A 20973-nucleotide genomic window follows, 5' to 3' on the forward strand; every position below is an offset into this window, starting at 1 on the left:
CTTTTCTGTATTTCTAGTTTCCTTTTCTTCTCTCTGAGAAACTGTTAAGCATGTCTTGTGAAACATGTTATCTGGGAACACAAGAAACAAGTCTTTATTCTTCCTGAGATATGGGATTCTAGGTTCACTTCCCTTCTTTTGGCACCATAAGAATACCACAGCACAGCCTCCCTGCTTGTGTAGCTTAGCGGTCTTTCTTGTTTTTCTTCCTGTGTCTCTTTAACCCAGCAAATCCTCTGACCTTAGCTTGCTTGGTGGTCTCAAAATTTCCTCCAAACAGAAATTCTGAAAGATAATAGCTCATACCTTATTAGTTTTGTTTTTCAGGTATCACGATTTGGTCTGCTTGTTTGTCCAGTATGTGAAAAAATCATCCTTTCCTCTATTTTGTTCCGTGTTCAGGTTGTTGAGAGTAGGAGGAGAAATCCTGTAGCAGTTGTTCCCTCATGAGCAAGAAATAAAAATCCCTCAATCTAGTTCTGATTTTACCACAGGGACAGTCATTTGAACCTGCTAGGACTTTGCACTGACATTTGTTGGGTATGATGGATGGTCTTTATGTTCTCATCCCATTCTAACACATCGTCTTTATTACTCTCTCCTGGGGCTCAGCATGAGAAGAGAGTAGAATGTGATAGACAGTGTAGGAGATGACCCCCAGTTCACGTGATTTTAGAGTGGAGCTATTCCACATTCAGAGGGGCAAAATACTGCTAAAGAAAGTAGAAGACCCCAAGCTAGGTAGTCCACAGAAAGGAGTTAGCAAAGTGGCAATCATATGTAGACTTGTTCTCAGAGGAATCCCTTTGAGTCATAGATGTAACCTTAATGACCTTCAAATGCCCGTTTCTTTGGTCCGACTCATTACTCTAAAACTTCACAATGGGTATTCACCTGAGTCTCATAATTTTTGTTCTTGCTATGGATAATGGATAACCAATGCTCATTCACGGCATGCTTCAGCGCGACATTGGCATATACAGAAATGGCTAGAATATGGACAAAGCATGAAAAAGTGCAGAACCTATTTTTCATTCTGCGTAAAGTTCACTATTACCTGGGGCAAACTGCTGTGCTTTTTTATCCTCAGTTTCTGCATCTGTAAAAGAGACTTAAAACTACTTATTTTATCTAATTTCAAAATTTTTTAATAATAATAATAGCAATAATAAAAGACATGATGAGACACTGAGGATAGAATTCAGTGGTGGAGCACTTGCCTAGCATGCATGGAGGCCTGGATCCAGTCCTCAGCAATACATACACACACACACACACACACACACACACACACACACACGACAGAATGAATATCAATATATACTTCTTCTAAACTATAAAGAGATGTGTAGTATACCACTATATGTACCTAGTGATTTAAATATCTATGCTTCACTTGTTCATTGATCTATAATTTGTCTTGGAATGTTTCTCTTGTTCTCTAAATGGCTGCACAAATGCAGGGTAGCTAACAGTGGATCTAGAATATGTTATGCTGAGATGTTGAATCTCTACAGTTGGAGGCTGATTGTGAGCAGAAGTGTGAACATTCCTGTGCAGACATGTGCACATGTGTGCATGTGTGTATCTCACAACACACTAGCTGTATCCCCAATAGAAGAAATACCCATGACAATCAGAAAATTATGTGAAAATAGGAGAATTATTAGGAGAAAAATAGGGTCAAATGTTTTTCACATCTAATCTAAAATTAGAGCTACTTGTTTAGACAGAGATCTGCGCCAATAGAGAAATGTCCTAGAGGGATGAGTTGATGATTTTTAACTATTGTGGTTCCCCGTGTGCTTTATAGACAATAAAGTAAAGTTCTCGGGTATCAGTATTCACTTGTTAAGATTCAGGGACAGATGCAGTTATTTTTCTTATATGTTAATATACTACAATTGAGAACAAGTAATTCCTTCCCATTAGGGCTCTATCTGTGTGACCACTGTATTGTTAAGAGTCATGGTCAAAACAGTGTGACAGGGACAGAATAATGTAGAGGTCAGCAGCACCACATCAGATGCCGAGAATGTCACTTATTAACCTTGTGACTATGGTCAGGATGCTCCTGCCTGTGGATCAATTTTCTTGTCTGGGAATTGGAAGAATTGTGTTAGATGACTCAAGCTCTAACTTTATTTAGGATTCTGTTTGCATCTCAGCCAATCTTGTGAAGAGAATCTCTGGAAAACACACATGCAAAAGGATCTAGCCCACAACATGGAACATTCTGAGACTGCAGAATTATCTCTGTGGATTAAACACTCATAAAGCCGACTGACATCTTTGAAGTTTAAATATACCAGCAATGGCCAAAGGGTACTACCCATACTTAAGCATGCACTAGTAACCAGAGCCATTTACTTATGACAAAGAATCCTGTGTCAGCTCCAGTGTATCCGAGTTTTCCTCTTTCTACAGCCTATACACATAGATCCTAAAAACCTGGGTTTAAATTCCACCCTATCAGAGTTAGTTCTGATTACCTCCATGCAACTTTTAAGTGGTCATTGTCTCTGGAAGAACAGTGTTGGTCAAGACAGGACAGAGTGAAGCTGTTGCTTTTATCAAATCAGTTAGAGCTCTGCATGGCTTGGAGTGGCTCTAAATCTGCAGGTACACTGCTCTACGAAAAGGTTGATGAAAAGCAACACAATATGGGTTCTGAGGAGTTACATTTATTTACATGTAGTACTCCACTATTATAATTTAGTTTGTAAGGTTTTTTTTTTTTTTTGCATTAGACTGAGACTCTAATGCCTGAATTGTGAAAAATCTATTAAAATAAAAACAAAAAAGAACAAACAAAAAAACGTGTAGAGTGAAAAAAACCATTTCAAGCCCTGTGGTAGGTAGGCCATAATCTGCTGGCATACCTAGTCTAAGAGAATGAACCATTTTCTGTTAAATTTCACACCTTCAGTACTTAGTAGTTCATAGGCATCTTGTGCAGCTGAACAATTACGAGCACTTCAGTTCTACAGTTAACACAATGGAAAAAATCTTCAAAATATATTAAAAATCTGACCTCTTATCATTAGCTTCATCGTCCTGTCCCACCCTGGTCTATGTTATTAACATTGCCAGCATGGTTCACGAATGAGACCCAAAACGGGTCTGAGTGATCTACTGTCAGATTAGGCAGCACCCTTCCCAAAACCCACCAAGGGCTTTCCTTCCTCTCCATGGAAAAGTCTCCAGTCTACAAAGCCACACATGGTCTGGCTGCTGGTTTCTCCTTTGACACCATCTGCAGAATCTCTCCTCTTGTCCACTGGGTTCAAGCAACAGGTCTGCCTCACCTGCTACTGTCAAAGACACTAGTCCCTTCCAGCCTCCCAACTTACACCTTCTCTTCTCAACTTCTGGAATGTTCTAACCCTAGTCCCCTCTGATCTTGGCATCTTTACTCACTGCTCAGGCTGTCTGTCATCATCCATTTCGAGTTGTTTTCCCAATGTTTCTGAGACCCTCTGATGTCTTACCCTACCCCCACCCCATAGCACTTACTGCCTTCTGAAACATTTTACTTATTTGCTTTCTTGTTTTTATTATATAGGTCATAAATAATAGAACTTAGAACTAAGTTTGCTTTCACTATGTTTAGTGACTAGAAAAATAACTAATCCTTGAAAGGGAGAGGAAAAAGCCATTTTGAATAAGTGGATCAGTGAGAGGACAAAAAGGAAGGAAAACTGAAGGACAACTAGTGCCAAGAAGAGTAAGTTTTGCCTGAGAACATGAATTGAAATTCTTATTGGACCAGCATCTTGAGAGAACATGACCAGCTCACTGGAGCCAGGAGTTAAGGACTTACTGAGGTCACTCAGCGGTTCTGTGCACAGCTGGATCTGGAACTAACTTGCATGCTTACTCTCCACTAAACCCCCCATTCACCCTGACAGGTGCACAGACTCACGAACAATCACTTGCCAGGTTGGAATTTTTCCCTTTTTCATGAATTTGCATGTTCGGAGTGAAAAATAAATAGAAATTCAGTGTTTAGAGGTTCATGAATATGAAGTATCAACTAAAACAAGGCATTCTATGTACACTTTTAATCCTCTGCTCTTGATGATCAAAGGGGTCTTTTCATGCCTCTTCCCTATTAGGAACCATATTTCATAGTGGATTGATGGAGACATTCAGCTACTACTGCTTTTGTGCGCACAATGCTAACGCGTGATGGAGATTTCAAAGGAATGTTGTGCTATGTTTCTTGCTCTTTTTACCTCACTGATAAGTCACATAAGAAAATAAACATTTTGAAAGGAAATGCAATATACATTCAGAAACACTTTAGAATGAACACAGAGAGAATGTGAAATGGTGGGGGTGGGATTCTCTTTCTTCATGTTCCAGGAAGAGAGCTGGGATGGGGGAAATTGAAAATAAAATATTTTTGAAACAACTACTTATTAATAATGAAAAGGACCTTGGTTCCCCCACCCCATAGCAAAGCATTTTAGAAATGCAGCAACAGAAACATGGTACAATGACTCATCGATTATCACAAACCCTATGAGCAAACAGGGTTAGGAGCTATTTTGTTTTGTGCTATTTCTGTAAACCAAGTTGCATTTATCTAAAAACCAATATCCCATGTTATAGTCAAAGAAAATCCTGAAGTGTCACAGAGGAGAGTCAAATATGTATTTTTGGTGATATAATTGGACATCTCCAAGGTAAAGAAGTCAAGCTGTGAGAAGGCAAGATAGGCTGGCACCCTAGCTGAGAGAACCTGAATTTATAGCCAACTTGTTTCAGTGTAGAAACTCCATTTCTCAGGAACCTAATTGCCTCCAAATGTCAAATTTGCATTCATCACATACATTGATACTTTGTTAGGAATACATGGATCCAAAAACTGTAATGAAAGCAATGTTGAGAGGGGATGGAAGAAGTTGGAACATTTCGTCCTTCCAAGACTGTTTTACAGCTATTGGGCAGATGAGGAAATGGAGTCTCCCAATGTTCACAGAACTGCGAAGAGGTAGATCTGAATTTGAGTCTGTTCAGTGCCAACATCTACCCTCTGCAAAGAAGAGCACTGGTTGCTTTACAGAAGACAGACTTTGTAAAGTTCTTGGAAGCTAGAATCATCAAAGCACACTTCACAATCAGTCTACTTTATATCCAGTAATTCTTAATGAAAGCTGTGCTGTCTCAGAGAGAGAGAACTGGACTACCTAACATGAACTAATTTCTGAATTAATATCTGCTAGATTGGATTAGAATAATGTCATGATTTCATAACATTATGATAATAAGTATACTGACACTCAATAATTAATTATAATATTAGATCACATTCACACGACCCCAGAACACTGTATCTAGAACCTGAAATTATGCTATTAATGTTATTTATTTACATTTCTGTCTCTCTCACTAAACTTGATAGCTCTTGAGGGCAAAGGGAATGTCATATTCCTCTCTATATCTGGTGATGTGATAAACACTCAAGCAGTAAACACTTAGGAGACAAATGAGTTCATGTCTCCAAGAGATATTCAGGGTAAGTATTATTTTTAGAAAACTGAGGCTCTGAGTGATTAGTTTTCTGCCAAGCTAACAAGTGGTAGAGATGGTATTTGAAATAGAGTTTTCACTAATTAATTTAGCATTATATTCTGTACCTTCCATATTCCATAATACTTCCATTACCTTTGTAATAGAAATGAGAACATGTCTCTCTCTCTCTCTTTCTTACCTGGCCATTCCAACTTCCCATCACCTGAGTAATTTTTAAAAAATATGCCTGGACATTTTATGGCATTTAATTCCTTCTCTGTCTCCTTTCCAAGTCTCTCAGGTCAAAGATTTTGCAAAGCCCCTATAATTGTCAGATAAATAAAATCACATTGCTCATAATTACCAGGGACAATTCTGTGTAATTAGATGTTAACTCTAGTGTCCCCTCGCCTTCATGACTCTGAATAAATACCCATCCCTGTCTCACTCAGGGAAAAAGCTTGGTAGAAAATGTAACTGCTTTGTTGCTCTCTATGTAATTAACTACCATTAAAAGCCACTAATTAGATCGTAAGTTTTAAATAAGTTGCCCTAATTACCTTTGGTACATGGCGTATTGAGTCAGGAGGGCAAGTCCTTCAGAGCCAAGAAAACTTGGCTCTGTCACTGAGAGAATTAACAGAGCCATTAGGCTTCTTTTTACCCCCATTCATAAATGGAAAAATGAGAGTGTAGGGAATGGGATGGACAGAAGCAGAGGTGAGTACTGTGGGTCACAGCCAAGGGGGCCACGGGTCATCTCATGCTGTCTCTGGGACAATGCTCACTGGGAAAGATGGAGTCCCACCCAACCCTGGTACAAGCTGAGCCTGATGCAGGTTCACTACCCATCCCAGAGCAGATGACTGACTACATAAGAGGGTGAACAGAAAAGTGGCTGGGAGCCATGGGTAGTCAGAAACTTCCACCAGGAAAATTACTAGCTGAGTAGTGACACATTCTAAAACTATGGTTTTTCATTGGTAGTAGGAGGGTAATGATCCCTAACACCCAGTCTGTGATAATTTAATGATAACGTGCCACAAGTATTTCCAGTAAGTGTCAGCAGTGATATGATGGTGGGGCTGGTGACAAGAAGAAGGAGGGGACAAAGGTGAGTGTAGGCATTCTCAAATGAGCCCTATCCTGAAAGTCTCACGAGATCCTTCCCTTTCCTTTCCTTCTTTTCCTTCCATCATACTTTTAAGATACTCCTAATCAACTTTTTCTAGGACCTGGGTTAGTGCTCCATCAATTAAAAAAGAGAATACATCCTTTGCCCTAAGGACCACACATTCCTATGAGGCTATTGGTGTGTATCACCATTTGTTCTCCCCAAAAGAAAACAAACAAACAAACAAATTTTTACCAGGTACTATCTGGAAGGAAGTCTGGGAGGTCACTGGACAGGTGATATAAAGATGTCTTCACTGAAACACTCTGTCTTTATGTATTTAATATAGGGCCACTGGCACAAGGAACTATAGCTGTAATAATAATAGTAAGAGCAGCAGATTGCATTAATTGAGCATATGTTATATCCCCGGATCTATTGTAAATGCTTTATGAATACTAACTAATCATCTTAAAAAACCTACAAGTCAAGTATGAAAGATGGAGATTCATTCACTCTCCACATATAACAGTTTACATATGGGACAATCGACCTTCAAATTTGACATTCTAATTACAAAATTATAGCTCCTTTTTATTTTTTCTTTGGGGATTGAACTGAAGGCATTGTCTAAATGAGGTGTACTCTCTCCTTCTAAGTTCTACCCGAGCCCAAACTGGAGTTCTTACACCATATATGATACTGCTGTCATTGGTAAAGGAAACAGTTGGAATTTCTTATATTTGGACCTAAAATCAGGAGACCTAAGTGTTCTGAATTTCCTTCTTCCTTTCTTTATCTGGGCATCTGTTTCTTCATCCTGAGAGCAGAACAAAGGCTGGACTACTTCTCAGAACCCTTGCAACTACATTTCTTTACTTGATTTTTCTATAGTATTAAGAATCTGGGTATGTCAATACTTCCATGCATGTGAAAGTCTCCCTAAAGCCAAGATTAAGTTCTACATATTTCAAAACACGTGACACAGAGCCAAATGCAAAAGGTTGCCTTCAGACAACATTATCTCTAGGTCCATCTATCTATCTATCTATCTATCCATCTATGTACATATATATGATATTTATAAATTACAAATATGTGTGTATATGAATTTATGCACAATTTTATTAATACAAATATATACCTGATATAGTTATATGTACACATATATAAAGTCCACACACATATAAACTTAAATAGTTTAACATAGTGTAGATACATTCTATTGATTTATATATGTCTCATACTGGAGAAGTGTATTCTCAACAATATCAATGTCAGTAACCGTGAATAAAAAATGAAAATTTTCCCCTAAACTCTCAAAATAAAATTCACTGTCCTCTGAGCATGAAAATACTCTGTTCTACTAAGGATATCACTTTTAAACCTAGTCATATATCTAGCTTTTGTACACACATTATTCAGCACAATATAATGAGAATGCATTATAAGTGAGGCAATAAGCTAAGTGCCAATAATTCACAGATAAAGGACACAGTTCTATTCTCTGAATAAAATTAGAGTGCACTGTAGTATGTTCTGATCAGTCTATGCCCAAATTTGTAACAGGCAGCACAAGAACTCAGTGGGATCAAGGAGGCCATGGTCAATGAAAATTTCACGAGAGAAGAGTACTGAGCTAAACTCAAATGAAAAAGGTAACTTTTCATGCAGGGAAAACTGGAGAGAACCTTCAGGCAGGGAGGAGAAGCATGTGTTGAGAAAGATTTCAATGGAAGGTCACTTTTGATAACATACTTATTCTCTAGTAGAAACATAGGAAACTTCTGGAGCTAGAGTCAAGCATCAGCCTTTATATTACAGATGTCTGCTAAACTCTTAGCATTCTATGTGAAACTGTGAGTGGGCAGGAAATCAGCTTCATCCTTGGTATGTATGTAAGTGTCTCTTGAATTCTGACATGAGGATGAGGAATTTGGAATTTATTTAATTTTTTGACTTATAAATACACATGCAAAATTTCTTCAAGCTTCATAAGAAGCTGCATATGACTTAGAATAATATAATGTTAGAGCACCTGAAAGGTTATTTTTTATTAAAAAAAATGATTTGAGGGGATGTACCCACTTGTGTTTCAGCCTTATCATTTCTGTCCAGCATGGGGGATGTGTTCAGTTCTCCCTTTTCCTTCCCTTTGGAGTCTTGGAGCAAAGCTGGGAGGGTATTTGCAATGGTCTATGTGTCTCCCTATTCTTTTCGAGGTCTGAATGACAAGTCAAGCAGAGAAATTGAATTTTTCACTTCTCTAAACACTTTTGGCCCCTAGGAACACTGGAAAAGGTCAAGAATTTTGCAGCACGTTCTTCCCCAGGCTACCGGATCAAAACTTCTTTTTTAAAAGGTTGTTCCAGGTCCAGAGAGACAGTCAGTCGTGATACAGAATATAAACAGCAGTTTGTGTCCTCAGGTGGCACGTGCTCCTCTTGGAAGGGTGGCTTTGAAGAAGATTTCTCTAAAGAGATTTCTTGCTCTCATTAGGGCAAATTTAGGATAGAAACATTTTTTGACATATGCAGGGAAGTGTGTGGGTTCAGATTCTTGCATTTCAATACCCCATCCCTTTTTTTTTTCTGTTTTACTTTGAACTCTTCTTTCCCTTTGCCTTACCCTCCGGTGTTTCTCTTCATCAGCTTCTTTTGTCCTTTTTCTTCATTTTAAACAACAATCTCATTATGAGACTTTTCATTTGACCTTGTTGACTCATGTCATCAGCATCCTCTAACTTGCTCGGAAACCCCTCCCTGTCTCTGATATTTATGCCCTCATGTAATTCCTCCCCCACCCCTTGACTGCAAACTGGACTATACACTCACATCTAATAAATAGGATAGATTATAATTATAAAATATCACCTGGAAGATGAGGGTATCTAAAAGGCACCAATTCCACCTTGCCTCTCCGTGCCTGTGAAGAGACCCACATGACAAGGAATTAGTTTTTACAACCACCAGCCACTGAGGATCGGAGGAGGCCTTCAACAGCCATGACCATGAGCTTGGACAAAGCTCCTTCCCCAGTAGCATCTTGGGATGACAGACAACGGATTGGCATTTGGATAACAGACCTGTGATTGTCCTTTTACCAAGGGACTCAGCCAAGCTCACCTGGATTCCCGACCCACCAAACTATTGAGAACCTTCATTGTTTCTGGACACTAAGTCTTGGGGAAGCAATGTGTGCACCAATAGATGGTGAGAGCAGTCCATATCCTTTCGTGCTCCTCCTCTTTGACTTCTTTTGGCGATTCACTTTCGTTTCTTCTTTTCCTCTGAGTTCTTAAGTACAAAAAAATTTTGATTTGCCTGTGACACTAAATGCAATAGGGATCAGAATTTTACTCTGTAACCTTCAAAACAAATCATTCATCTGAAAATATACCGTTTATAGTAGTGGAAAAGTTGAAATCTCTGGTCTTCCTTTAATCATACTGTTTGGTTAGTAAATCTTTATTTGTCATCTTATTGAAACCATTCAATGGTCAGCTATTATCTTATTACATTGTCTCAATGCCATGGAGAACAGGACAATGAAGGAAATGTATTTCCTGCTATCCAAGATATTCAGAGTCACATTTTAAAAGTAGAAAAGAAAGCATCCTCCAAAAGGGATATTCTTAGGGGTCAAGAAGAACGAAAGATCACATCCTACTTAGAGAATCAGGAAAGACTTTCTAAAGGGAGGTTGTGCTGGATCTTGAAGGCTCCACTGGATTTCTACATTCCCACTTGATCCTCTTTGGGCTTACCCTCCAGTTGACAGCCTGCCTCTCTCACATGGCTTATACAATCAACTCCTGCTTAATATGTAAGGACTAACATGTATTCCACTTTTTCTGAGTCAACCTCTATGATGTTGGCAGGTAGATGACTGCTTCTCTTTTCATACCTCCTCAGCCTCAACTAACTGTGTCTACTTGAGCATTTCTCAAATTTCTACTCATTTGTCTCTTCCCTTCATCAAAGAGAAAAGTACAACTCAAGGGAAAAGGAACAGTTCATTATGTTCCAGTGTCAGGACTTGTCTAGGTTAGAGGATGGCCGTCAGAATGGTGTTACACTTAGATTCATATAAGGTTAGAGAATTTTAAAAAGTTATTTGAAAAAACAAAGAAGCATTCTCTGAGAAAAAAATGATTTCTTCCATAGATTAAGTCTTCATTTATTTCCAGGATTATTTTTTTCTTCCCACGTTTTCCTTCATTTGGAACTGGGAACTAAACCACAGTAATGTTTAAAATGTCTCATGCATTATTTTGTATAGTTCTGAATGTTCTTTGAACTTCATAATATATAAGTTTCTTGGGAAAATTAGGAGATAGAAAAAAGGAACTGGAGTTGTTTGAGAAATACACATAATTTTAGATAATATAAAAGTAAAAAATCTACTTTTTTTCCTTTGTTCTTCCAAATTGTATTTATTACAAAATGCATAAGAGCTAAACACTTAAGCGTGAGTCATGTCAGTGCTCTATACTCTTTTTAAATGACCTAGGTCAAATCACTTCAAAGATATCCCAGGTGTCAATATTAACAGTGAAAAACCTTTGGAATGCTGAAGCATTAAAAAGCAATCACATTGATGACACAGTAATTTACATCCCTGGAAGTCTGTCATAATAATTCATCCAAAATGAGGGAATACGTTGTAAAGAACCAAAGTGAGGAACAATACTGTGGTGTTGTATATTTCAGAAGAGCAGCCCAGTGGATTCTTAGGCAGCCATTAAAATGATAATTAGAAAGACATAAACATAATTTTGGAAATGCCTAGAATGTGTTGTTAATAAAAGGAAGAGAATGCTACATTATATGAAAACCACAATTATACCTACGTAATTCGTATTTGCTTAATGAAGGAAAACAAGAAAAGAATAATGGAAAACAAAATCAGCTGGCATTTTAGAACACATGCTTTTTTCATTTCCAGGCAGTTTTTTCATCCCAGGTTCTGATTATTTCTTTGGTGGGATTAGGCCCATCTTGCTCCTAGTAGGATGCTTAGCTGCAGCTGCTACCCTCTGATCATGCCAGTGACATTTCCCCAATTGTGATAAGGAAAAACGGCTGCTCTAGACATTACCAAATGTACCCTGGGTTGGGGGGTAAAATTCTCCCCAGGTGGGAACCACTGTTTTAATGAAGCATTTTTATTATTCTTCAATGTTAATATGAAAGAAAGAGCACCCATAAGTAAAAATGAAAGTCATCTTTACCCTTGACCTGGCACTCACTTCAGCAACTTTCCCAGAGAATTGTTGAAATCAGCAATGTTCTGGTTCTAACAGACAAGGGAGTGAAGCATTAATGCATGTTGACCTGCTTGGGGATGTCAGCAAACCCTACCACTCCTCTTGGTGCTTGCAAAAGGGGGGAAGGAAATCAGCGCATGTTATATAAGAATATCTTTTACTGACAGTGCAGGGTATTTTTATCCTGGTGGAAGTTGCCTCTGGGCTCTGAAACCCTCTGTCAGGGAGTAAAGAAAACTAATTGCAGTGAAATATCTTTTCAGGCAACCTGCCCATCACCAAATTCTAGACGTAGGGGAAAAGCACACTTTCTTTAGAAGAGGTTTCAATGGAAGGCGAGACCCAGAGGAATTCTTTTTAGGGCCAGAGAAACTTCTCCACAGTGTAGGACTTTAATTCAATTCAAAAAAAAGTGCTAAATTTCAAGGAGTCATTAAAAATTTCACTAAAAATTTCAAGGAGGCCTGGTCCTGGATCATCTGGCTTGACCTCCTACTTTATAATCAGGGAAACTAGAAACCAGAAAAGTTAAAGTCACTTGCCAGTTCAATGCATTTAATTAGTTGCACAGCATACAATTAAGCCAGGTCTGCCTGAAGTTTCTTATCCTTCAGGCAAAGTTTGTCTTTTAAAGAACATCTCCCATCTCCACAGTTTTATATCATTGGAATATAATTTATTTCTAGATTATGATGTCTTTCACTGTGTTCGACACATGGGTTGGTCTTGAAATAGAATGTAAAATTCAAATATTCAGCAAAGTAACATTTAATGAGTTCTACGTGCCCAGTGTTGTGCCACAGACTGGGTTGGAAAGATCAGAGTAAACATGATTTATTCTTTTCTGCTAGTGTCACATGTTCTGCTAGACATACAAAAGACATTTGGTCGATGCTGACTGGGAACCCCGAATAGGATTCCTTTGAATCTGAGTTCTTGAAGCCTTACATCTGTATGTCCTGGAAAAATTCCTCCTTTTCTCTCCAACATGGGTGCTTATGCATATGCAATACCCTGTTAGAAAAAGCAATACCTTGTTGATTTAGGACAAAACATACCCGAGAAGCCAACCTAAGAATTACAGTAAATGTCAGCAATACCAATTCTGTCCAAGTGAGGAAAGCATGGACCCCAATTAGTTCAATATCTGAAATTCTTAAGTCTGTTAGATGCAAGTTTGAGCATAGTATGCTTATGAAATTTTTCAGCTTTTAAAAGCCACGTGCAAGGTGATAGCTGTCCCTAGAAATCAGTGTTTTGGGGACTTGGCTATCCACTTGGGCCTTTCCATAATGCCTCTGGGGTAGAAAGATCTAAAATGTTTTATTTTCTGTGATAACTAAGTAGCTGTCAAAATGCTTTCTCATATGAAACACCTACTATGAAAAAAAAGAAGTTAAGAAGGAAGGGAGGAAGGGTGAAAGAGGAAGGGAGAGGAAGGGAAGGAACCAAGTCGCATCTATGAACTCTTAGCAGTTTCCTCTACACTGATAATGGAGACTGCATGACATGGGGAATCAGGAGATTGACTACAGTTCTAGTTCTGTTGCTCCAGGTTGCAAGACTTGTAACTTTAAGCAATCCCAACTCTCCAATCTGTTTAACAGTGATGAGAGTACTATGCCAGTAATTTATACAAGAGAAGAGATGGTAACTGGAAGGTACTATGACTTGCAATTTACTGGAATTTGTGTCCATAAGAATTTTGTACATTATTTATGCTAAGAGATTTTTAAAAATCATACTCAAGTTATTAAGACAATAAGCAGTCATTTTTTAAGACACATAAATGTAGCCAGATCAAATAATGTATCTGTACAACTGGGATATCATGACGTGATATTACATGACTGAGTCTTGGGTGAATAGTCCTATAGTCAGTAGTGCTTTAGGTTGGCTGGCCAGAGTTCAAGTTGGGACTTGATATATATGTTGCTCACTGAAGGAGACACAACAGATGTCTGTAAAAGAGCAGAAGAATCAGGAAAGGCTACATGGTATAGCTAAACCAAGGAGTTTTCCAGCTGTAATCCAACTTCAGCCCAATCCCAGGAAGTAAAAACTGCACCAAGATCTTGTTTCACAATGTGGCAAGAGTGAGGAAGTCTTCATATTTCAATGTATCTCAACTAGCCTTTGTCTTCAGGCCACCCTAGGAGAAGGGATTCCTTCCTAGATTACTTTGGGAAACACGACTCCTGTTGGCTGAGGAAAGTGCACCACTCCATGGTTAGAAACCATCATCTCCAGCATCTGGAGTGGGTGCACCAGCTGTGACAGAGATGTGGGTTTGATGTCAGTAGCTCTGATTACATGTGGCGAAGCCTATTTCCCACTTCTTGGTCCTTGTGCCTCCTGCTCCCTCCCCTTAGGAGATGTGAACTTCCTGCAGACTCTTAGAGACAGGAGACATCCTTTCCCTCCCCTTTAGAACACACATGGCTGAATTTGTAAATGTCCTTTCATTCCCATTCTCTTCCCATGACTACATCCTTCAAAAATCAGCTCTTGACCACCCCAAACTGATAGTAGCTGCCCTTTCTCTTTATGACCAGTGCCTGTATTCAATGCTGAGTCCCAAGGGAGTGTAAAGGTTCCCAGAAAAGAGTGGCCAATAAAGGATATCTATGGATGATGACCTAGTTGATCTTCACTAAACTACTGATAGCTTCTGGATATTCTGTCCAAAAGGATAATTTGCCTTCTATTGGAAAGAACAAAAGAATGTTCTTCTTCTTTTTTTAAAAAAATTTGTTCATGTTAGTTATACATGAGAGTAGAATATATTTTGACACATTATATGTATATTGAGAATAACTTCCTATTCTTGTGGTTTCACGTGCTGTTATAATAACACAGAAACACTCTCCCTTTCCCTCCTTCACAATAAGTTTGAGGAGGTGACCAGACCTGATGAACTCATATCCTGTACAATAACTAGGACATCATTTCCTGGAAAGTGGGATCTCACTAATTTTTTTATTGATTCAAGATTATTATAATTTCTACCTTGAATTCAGCCACAATCTTTACATTGTTAAGTTAGGAAAGTAAATGTGGGTAAAAGTTTTCTAATTTAACTCAAAATGTAAAATCATAGAATTTGGGGGTTGAATGTCATCCATCTCATCTTATCCTGAATGTCTTATCTTTACTAGACTGTCTCTTAAATATGCTTGTACAGTATCTGCTTAAAAATTTCGAGTTTGGGAGAAATCATTACTCCCTGGGCAAGGCTTCTCTACCATTGAAGAGTGTGGATTTTAGTACATTTGTTTCATGTTGAATGAAAATTGTTTCCCCATCCTAAGGGGGCTTTTGGACAGGACATCCAGAAGTTGTCAGTAGCTCAGTGAAGGCCAACTTGGATTTTTCTTTCTCATACCAATCTGTGCTCAACTCTCTGGAATTCTAACTGAGGGGCTATTCAAGAAACATTGAACTTGGGAGTTGGTGAGGGCACAGGGAAAGTCTCTATTCCTGGCTTGAAAATGTCCCTCAGAGCGTTCTTTGCCCAGTGTTTCTGGCTGCAGCTCAACCAGCCTACGTGACGGTCCATTCTCTCTGACTCAGCCTTCTGTGTCCAGACAAATGATTCACTCCCAGTGCATTTTTCTGCTCTTACTAAATAGGCCCTCTAACCATCACTGTATCTTTCAATTTCAGCTAGCAGCTTGGACAGCAGTTTTTAAACAACCAAAAATGTTACTAAGCAAGCATGCTTGACCAGATAAATCTTGCAGACTCCTCTATAAATGCGTCCTCACACCCTCTGGGCACCCAGAGATTGCTGCCTTCTTTAAACTCAGGACAAACTCCATCTCACACATTGTATTCACTGACACTTTGTTTACCAGGTGCTGCAGTTTCTTGAATCTTAGCCAAAACTTACTGGGTACTAACTATAGGTCAAACATTATGCAAAATGCTTTGCACGCATTATTTCATTTAATTTCCATGAAACTTCCTTGGAGATTAATACTATTCGAGTCCATACCTTACAGAGAGAAAAACAAAGCCACCTAGAACTTAATTGACTTGTCTTCAAGCATATAACAAGTAACTGGAGGAAAGTAACTGATCCCAGACAATCTGAATACTGGGTCAAGCCGCTATCTAAATCTGTACACTGAGGCAGAGTACAGATCAACCTATACACATAAATATCTGCCTATACACATATATTGATATAATATATGTGTATATAATAATATATGGATCAACCTATAAACATAAATATCCGCCTTTAGTGTATTTTATGGCCTTTGACATGTTACCTCATCTCTCTTGGTCTTGTTTTCTTCTTTTTCAAAAGGAAGAACATTGTTGAGTCCAGTGTTTCTAAATACAGCTAATTACATTTACCATCTGTACTCAGGACCATGGGTCATACTTTTGAGGGAGAGGAGGAGATGGGATGGAGGACCGTCTGCCTCTAGGTGTAATCCCAGGGAACAAAGGGCTCGCTGATGGCACTAGCTAAACCTTTTATATGTTGCTGCAACTGGAAAGCCAAGAGAAAATCCAGAAAAGGAATTCTCCTCCATCCATAGGTACCAATATTCTGTAGTTCAGTTTGTAGACCTGCTCATACTCTGCATGTAGAAATAATGTGATCACATTTCAAACTATGAAATGTGTTTGGGAAAGATGGGGAAAGAGAAGGGAGCAACCACACCATGATAGTAGATATTATATCTCCAAAGACAACTCCAACAATGGCCCATGAAAGAGGCTATGGCAGCCTCTTGAAACGCAGATGCTATTAGAACTCTAGCAACTTCCTTGGCCCACCAGGATGAGGGCTTCCTCTGCCACACACCAGGCAAGGCAGAGTGGTTTGTTGGAAGAAGAATTACTGAGCACAGAATGGAAAAACTGTTCTTGCAGTTGTGCACAAACTATTCTATCTAATCTAAGCCTACTATCTGATCTCTTATACACGAAAGCACAAATATTTAACCTGTTGAGTCCACTAAGTCACTGCAATTTGATTTTTTTTTCCACATCGTGCCTGCAGAATTAACTAAGAAAAGGCATAAAAAGGAAACAAAAACTCAGCGGTGAATTTCCTCATAGCTAAGGTGAGAGGGAGCTGGAGGATGCATAGGGAAGGTACTCCAGGAACAGAGTCAACAGGACCTAGGGATAGAGATGCACAAAAGTCCATTTGCCATGGGAACTAGCTCACATGAATGTGAAGGTTAAGAAATGACTCCTGTAATTGACAACAACACAGACTCTGTGTCCTCTCCGCCATCCTTCATTTGTTATTTCTTCACCTAGAAGTCATGTTCTTTAATTGAAAGTAGAGGTGCATTTAGAATGGAATTCAGGAAGCGGGGATCCCCAGTAGGGCTCATAAGTCAGAGATCATGGCTCCTGTCATACATGCCCAGAGTGTAGGTGCTCCTTCAAACATGGACAGAAATGTGATTACAAATGAAGGAGAAAGTGAGTAAGCGTCTGATAGTCACTAAATGATTTATTATTTTCCAAGATGCTTTTCTTCTCTCAGCAGGAATGATGAATATGACCATAAAATTCTAGAAAGATCCAGGTGTGTTTGTGTATACCTTAATCCCAGTGGCTCAAGAGGCTGAAGCCGATGGATCACATGTTCCAAGCCAGGCTTTAATGAGGTCCTAAAGCAATTCAGTGAGAACCTGTCTCTAAATAAAATATTAAAAAGGGTAGGGATGCTGCTCAGTGGTTAAGCACCACTGAGTTCATTCCCTGGTAAAGAAAGAAAAAGAGAGAGAGAGAGAGAGAGAGAGAGAGAGAGAGAGAGAGAGAGAGAGAGAGAGAGAGAGAGAGAGAAGAGAGAGAGAGAGAAAGAAAGAAAGAAAGAAAGAAAGAAAGAAAGAAAGAAAGAAAGAAAGAAAGAAAGAAAGAAAGAAAGAAAGAAAGAAAGAAAGAAAGAAAGAATAAAATTCTAGAAAGAGTGCTACTGGGCCACTTTAAGACTATCTGGTTTATATCTTATATTTACATGTTAAAAAATTCAGCCTGTAGAAGTGAAGGTCCAGGTTCTAAGAAGTACATAAATAAAGTAGAGAACTAAAACTAGGAGTTAGGGCTTCTGAAACCCAACACGGACAGTGATGGCATAAAAGGATTTCATATGACACAAGTATATTCCTCTTCCAGCCACATTGCTTCATGATCCTCAATAGGTTCTCATTTCAGATTTGACATTCACTGATCTTCTTGAAGTGTTTAATAAAATGTGAAAGAAGTGGATATGCTCCTTGACTATTACGCTAGAAATTATAGGAAACAGAAGGGTTTAGATTGAGAGTCCCTTATAGACACTGCCTCCTTGAGAGGAAATGGTCTTTCCATAAGAAAGCAAGGACATTCAAAATCAATATAATGTCAGGATATAGAGCAGGGCTCCACTTTAGATCCTGGCTTCTTAGTTATTACAGAACACCTATGGAATCTTAGTCACATTACTTAATATCTTTGAGGCTTATTCCCCAATTTGCAACAGTGAAAAACAAAAGAATACAAACTAACATATGTAGCATAGGTTTTATTGACAGGACAAATGATAGTATCTGCAATGTGCTCAACAAGAGATTTTCATATAAGAACTTTATAAATTTGAGTTTAGCAGTTTTTTATTTTTTTATTTATTCTAATTTGTTATATATGACAGCAGAATGTATTTTAATTCATAGTACACATATAGAGCACAATTTTTTCATATCTCTGGTTGTACACAACATAGAGTCACACCATTCACATCTTCATACATGTACTTACAGTAATGATGTCCACCTCATTCCACGCCTTTCCTACCCCCATGCTCCCTCCCCCTCCCTCCCCTTTGCCCTATCTAGAGTTCCTATATTCCTCCCATGCTCCCCACCCCCACCACCATCCCCATTATGAATCAGCATCTTTATATCAGAGAAAACATTTGGTATTTGGGTTTTTTGTGGATTGGCTTACTTAGCATTATATTCTCCAACTCCACCTGTTTATCTGCAAATGCAATGATTTTATTCTCTTTTAATGCTAAGTATTATTCCATTATGAAACCACAGTTGCTTTTTCCATTCATCTACTGAAGGACATCTGGTTTGCTTCCACAGTGAATTAACTATTGTGAATTAAGCTGTTATAAACATTGATGTGACTGTGATACTATAGTATGCTGATTTATATGTTCTTTGGGTACAGATGGAGGAATGGGATAGCTGGGTGAAATGGTGGTTCCCTTCCAAGTTTTCTAAGGAATCTCCATTCTGCTTTCCAGACTGGTTGCAACAATTTGCAGTCCCACCAGCAATGTATGAGTGTGACTTGCCCCCCATATCCTCGCCAACACTTATTGTTGTCTGTGTTTTTGAAAATGTCAACAAATAAATGACCTGACATTACAGCTCAAAGCCCTAGAAACCGAACCAGCTGTTTTTAAACAACATCCTCATTTTTGGATAGAGTTGTTAGACAAAGACCTTTCTCCAGAAAAATTCAATGACTCCCTAAAGGACAAGTGGTTATAGCCAAGTAGCTATAGCTCAGGTCCTCTGGCTGCAACATACTCCAGGCAACTCAGGGTGAAAGAGAGTGGGAAATATTATTGAACACACTTTGATTTCAAGAAGTTCTGTTAAGATGAGAACTTGAGAAGTTTCATGGGTAAGACAGGATGCAAATACACCTTGCTAGAGGTTCCAACAGGAGAAGAAGGAAATTTCTAGCAGGGAAAAAAAATCTTAGACTGGAAATTTGAAAGGCATCTAAAGGTAATGGAGACAAAAGAATGTTATAAAAAGGTACCCAGAGGGTTTTAGTCTATGTGTAATTCTACCTATTCATTTCATAATGGACAAAGCTGTCTGCAGCAGGAAAGGTGACCTGATATGTCCAAGAATAATGTTTTCCTACCTCCTGATTTCTTTTATTTATGACAGCATGCTATATTTACTGACAGAGAATTATTTTATTCATTTGTCAAAGCCTCAATGCATATTTTGCACAATGGCTGACACATAGTAAATGCTTAATAAATAGTTGCCAGACAATTCATTGTTACATGCAGGATGAAAGGAATTTGTACTGATAATTATACCAAGATAGAAACTGAGATTATAAACAAAGATTATCTGATTGTGTCTAAACCAAGATTGTCACAGGCAAGCTAACATGCCTGGCTTTCCTAGGAATAAGCATCTTAACTAATGACTAATTGCTCATTGTCTTACCTTTCTTAATGTCCCACCTTCTGTCTGATTTTCTGATATATCTTAGACCTGCTGGTTTTCCCAAATATATATATATACATACACACACAATTTCAACATTCCCAGGTACCCTACTCAAGAGGTAGATTAAGTTTGGCATTGATTAATCTTTATGACCTGTGTCAAGGCCACTTTCCATAGACCTTTTGCCCTCTATTACTAAATCCATTGTAAAATGTTTATCCAATTGACTATTTCTCCACCAACCCCCTCTACATTAACCTTATGGATTAGCCTTTGATGTGCATTGTATCAAAAGTCTACTAGAAGTCCCAGTGAATTACATCCAGTGTGACTGTCACCTCCACTGAAGAATTAATCGACTTTGTTAAGCCTGAGTTCCCCATGGACTGCTATTCCTACAGGTTTCTGCAAACAGAAAGAGAAGAGGCAGACGCAACTGTAAAACGACTTTTTGGCCTGAGAATATAAATTCCTTTATTCTAGAGTAAGTCCAGCCACAGTCAAGGCTCTGAACTTGAACTTCCTGCACATAATCTTAGTGAGGCTATAGAATGTAAGTCATAAGTAAAATGTGTGCTTTGAAATCACAGTGAGGATGAACCACCTACTAGATGTGAAATTTTGAGCAGTTTTGTTTTCCAAAGCTTAGAACATTTTCATCAGTAGAATGGAGAAGACAGTTGTAATTGTTTGTATGACTTAGAACACATGTATGAAGAAGCTTCTAATATACCATGGTTTAAATGTATTGGCATTTCTGTAAAACGCTTTCCATTATTGTTTTCAGTAGCTGCTTTCTGTAGGTTGATTTGTGTCCTCTTCCAGAAGATGTTGAAGTCTGACTCCCC

Source organism: Ictidomys tridecemlineatus, chromosome 4 (assembly GCF_052094955.1).
Source record: "Ictidomys tridecemlineatus isolate mIctTri1 chromosome 4, mIctTri1.hap1, whole genome shotgun sequence".
Taxonomy (NCBI): domain Eukaryota; kingdom Metazoa; phylum Chordata; class Mammalia; order Rodentia; family Sciuridae; genus Ictidomys; species Ictidomys tridecemlineatus.